Source organism: Arachis ipaensis, chromosome B01, assembly GCF_000816755.2.
Source record: "Arachis ipaensis cultivar K30076 chromosome B01, Araip1.1, whole genome shotgun sequence".
In the NCBI taxonomy this organism is placed as follows: domain Eukaryota; kingdom Viridiplantae; phylum Streptophyta; class Magnoliopsida; order Fabales; family Fabaceae; genus Arachis; species Arachis ipaensis.
This window is the reverse complement of record NC_029785.2, coordinates 23,510,676-23,515,737: the sequence shown is the minus strand read 5'-3', so window position 1 is coordinate 23,515,737 and position 5,062 is coordinate 23,510,676.

Sequence of the window (5,062 nt, the reverse complement as noted above, 5' to 3'; positions counted from 1 at the left end):
AAACAAATCAAACAAATCAATTTTCAAGAAAACATATAAACAAAGAGGGCTAAAATAATATAGCAATCAATGCAATTTCCATAAATCCATTTAGTTGTAAAAGATATAATAACTTGCAAGATAATAGATAATAAAAGGTGGAAACATAGAATTGAGCAATCTAACTGACGATTGGATTTTTGATGGTATAGAATTTCACAATTGAATTCTCGTTGCAAGTATAGTTTCTAAACCAATCGAAATAAACTAACAACTATAAAAGGCTCTTGGCAAGGTATGAAAATTAGAAGTCCTATCCTAGTTATCCTTCTCAATTGTGATGAGAATTATTCATTGCTACCACTTAGTTAACCCTTACTAATTAAAGGAAAGTCAAGTGGATGAATTGACTTGAGCCACAAGTCCTAGCCAACTTCCAAGGAAGGACTAGCTTTAGTGCACTCCAAACCAATTAGCAATCTCTCCAATTATCAATCAACAAAGGAATTAGATAACTCAAGTGTCACTAATTACTCTACCTAGGCCAAGAGGAACAAAATCTACACTAAAACTAAAAGAGACATTTCAACAAACACATAAAGTGCAAGAGGAGTAAACATTATTAAATGCAAGAATTAAAGGAATCTACAATTACAAAAACAAGAGATCAACAATAGAAAAGCAAAGAAGACACATTTATTATGAATTACCTTTATTGAATTGGAAGAATGTAGAAGGAACAATACTAGATCTATAACAAAATACAAGAACAACATAAAGGAAATTGCAACAAAAGAATGGAAGAAGAATCAATGTAACTACAAGGAATTGAGATGTAGAAGTAGAAGAAAGCAAAGATTAAAACCTAGATCTAAGAACTAAACCTAATCCTAATTCTAATTCTAGAGAGAAGTGAGAGCTTCTCTCTCTAAAACTCTAAACTAAAAGTGATTAGTGGTTTTTTGAAGTGATGAAGATAAGTCCAAAAGTGATCATCCCCCCTTCCCCTTAATCCTTCATCCTTTTATTCCTTTCCCTTAGCAATTTGGCGCCAAAAAATGGGTTCAGAAAATCTCTCAAATCGCCAGGCATGTGTTGCATTTAATGAGGTCATGTGCCATCATCGGCGCGTGCGCGCATGGTACGCGTGCGCGTCCCTGGCTAATTCTGCGATGTGCGCGCGAGCGCCTTGTGCGCGTGCGCGTGCATGGCTGACTTTGCTTCTTTGACTTTTTATGCTTCTCTCCACTTGTATGCTTCCTTCCTTGCTTCCTTTGATCCATGCCTAGCCTATTTCAATCCTGGAATTACTAGCAAACACATCAAGGCATCTTATGGAATCAAAGAAGAACTAGAATTCATCAAAATAAGGCTTAAAAAGCATGTTTTTACACTTAGCACAAATATGGGAGAGATAACAAAAATCATGCTAATTCCTAGGCTAAATGTGACAAAAGGTTATCAAAATACTCTAAATTCAATGCAAAACAAACCGTCAAATTGGGGTTTGTCACTAACCCCTCAATAGATGTGTATGCTCTCTAATCACTCAAGTATTTAGGGTTGATTCACTCAATTCTCTTCTAATCTTACTTTTTAAAACTTATTTTTCATCTAACAATCAACAATTATTCAATTCATGCATACAAGTATCATAAGGATTTTTCAAAAGTTGTAATGGAATTAAGGTCAAGGTAAGATTGTATTTGATCAAGTGGACTTGAAATTGAATTTTTTATTAACTTAAACTTCTAGGTAACCTATAACAATCTATTCAATTCTAATACAAAACTAACTACCCATTATTCCCTTTTTCAAATACTCATGCATTCTTTTCAATTCATATCACATATGTATTTATTTCTCAATTTTTTTTTTGAGGTAACATTTGTCCCCCTTTTTTATTTTTTTTCTTTCTCTTTTTCTTCTTCTTTTTTTTTTCAATAACATAATATATACAAAAAGATTAATGTATATGGTTCAACATTCAATGCATGTATATGTACCCAATTTCTGATATTTTCAATGAAAATACAAAATATCCATTTTTTCTTCTACCAATGTTTTCCAAATTTTCCTACACTAAGATGATGCACACTCTCACAAACCTAAACTAATTAAAATTTCAAATTAGGGATATTTATTTTTTTTTACTTAGGGATAGTGATGTGCTAAAATTAAGTACAAAAGTTTATTAACCAAATAAATAAAAACACAAATACATAAATAAATGCTAATTAAATTTAACCAAATAAATAAATAAATAAAAAGGGTTATTATCTTAAATTTAACCAAATAAAAACATAAAAAAATGCTAATTAATTATATTTTCACATGTCACCTACCTAATTAGTCGATCAACAATATGAATTATAACAAAATTCTAATCTCTTGTACAAATATCCAAATTACGTACCAGCATTCATGTATTTAGAAAATTTCGGTGCATGCATGACCTCCAAACCCAAAGCACGCATGAAAGATGGCTTCTCACACAGATGTTGATTTGCTAGTGCATTTGCTACTTCTGCTACATCTGCCTCCATAGTGCTGTCAGCTTGATTTTCATCTCAATCTGGACCAACGACTTCGTAATTGCTTTCAAACTCTTCCTCACTATCACTATTGTAATATTTCCGTTCAATATTTCAGTCGGCTTCAGATTATTCGAACTCAATATACAACTCAATAAACGACATTTGAGAGCGACTTTCAATATACATTGAAAACATCTCTTGTTTGCCTGCTTTATCAGTTACGTATTTAGTTTGAAATTGAACGAATCCACCAAATATCGGTATAGGATACCTGTATAAAATACATGATACTCTTCTTGACATTTCAAAATCTTTCTTCCCACAAATCACAAATTTTATTTCTTCAAATGAGATTGTGAATGGAATAACAATATCTAACGGATTCTCATATACAAATTTTACTCTTTCAAATTTTTGTAACAAAATCTAACCATAATAATATACTTTTAATACAACTCTATCATCTATTTTTTTTCTCACCCCAATATGAACTTCACTGTAATTTTTAAAGCACAAAGAAAAATACGAGAGGAGGAGAGTTCTGGAGGGGGCTGAGGGAAGAAGAAGAAGAAGAGAGATCTGGCAAACTCAGGTACGAATTATATATATATATAGTCAAACAAATCGATTGGTCTGGTTTCTATTTAGGCATTAAAATAATTTTTTTAACACAAATCGAATGGCCCAATTTACTTTAGCTCGAAATAAAAAAATTTAAATAATATTGAAATCGAATGGTCCAATTAGTTTCATGTAATTTCAAAATTTCTTTTTCGCACAAATTGGACCGTCCGATTTGTATACCAACTTTTACCAACAAAAAAATCGGACAGTTCGATTTTTTCTACATAAATTTCAAAAAGCAGCCACCACATCAAGGTATGGCACACCCAATCTCCATAACAAGGCACAACAACAAAATATGAATATCGAATAAAATTAGCCCACACGTTTCGTTTGGTTAGTGGGTAGAGACAAATAAGACACAGACATAAAGATACAAAATGACATAGACACAATGAGATATGAAATTTGAGAATTTGTTTGGTACTCAAGGATATAACACTACTTACAATTTACCATTCTAACAAAATGACTATGTTATCTCTGCCACAAACTATCAACACCACATTTTTATCATTATTTCAGTTCAAATTACCACCAATAAAACCTCCATATCCACCTAGTGATGGACTCAGAAAATTTATGTTGGAGACAAAAATAATATATATTACTATCAAAAGATATATTAATTTAAAGGATAAAGTATACATTTTGTTCTTTAACTTTGACAAAAATTTTAAAAATATCTCTAAATTTTATTTTGTTTCAATTTTGTCCTAGAAGTTTTCGATTTGCAATAAATATATCCCTAACGGCTAATTTTTCAAAAAATTTAAGACAAATTCAACAACAATTTCATAAGAACAACCCTCAACAAAATCAAATTAAGCATAATTTTCATGCATTATTGTTAAATTGATCTTAAATTTTTAAAAAATTAATCGCCGAGTGTATATTTGATACAAATCGAAAACTTTTGGGACAAAATTAAAACAAAATAAAACTTAGAGGTATTTTTAAAATTTTTGTCAAACTTTAGGAACAAAAATCATATGACAAAAAATAACGTGATCACCATCTAAAACTTATTATGTGTCTAGTTCATTCACAACTATATTTACTGTCACCAGAGAAATTCAATGAATTTCCTAGACAGGATTTTTGCTCCTAGTTACCTGCTACCACTGCAAAAAAAAAAAAAAAAAAAAAAAAACAAAAATTACATTAACATCTAACTTTCTTCGCTTCAAATCTAATAGAGTGACTTCAGATTCTAGAGGTAACTTTCTTTTGAAATATTTTCCATTACTATTTCTAAAAATAAAAAATATATTCTAAATTAGTAAATTGATCTATTCACTTTAAAAATTTATATGCAACATAATTACATACAATAGAATAGAACGAAAGATAAATAAATAAATAATAAGGATCACTAAATTGAGAATAAAATAAAATATATAAATTCATGAAGAGAATAAAAAAATAGATTAATACCTAAACTATAATTGTTTAAATTAAAATTTGTAATTGAAAATATAAAAAAAAGTAACAATGAAATTGGAAGATACATAGAGTCATAGAGAGCTATATAAAATAAAAAAAAAATTAAAATTTACCTTTTGATGAAGAGAAGATGACCACTAGACAAGGAATAAAAAAAGAATGTTGAAATATGAAACTAAGAAGAGGGTTTAAGAGAATAAATGAATGACGACTGAAATTTGAGAATGGAAGAAAACTAAATTTAATTAGGTTAACTAATAGTCAACATAATAGAAAGATAAAATGGGTTTGGAATTTTTAATAATTGGGCTTAGTTTATTTGTAATGGAGTCATTTAAAATTAAAAATGAGGACATATTATATATGTATACTTTTTTTTTGTTTAAAAAATAAAATGAGAGTGGAGGCAAGTGCCCCCATTACCAAGCGTAGGTCCATGCCTATAACCACCTCTCTACTATCATTTCAATACAAAT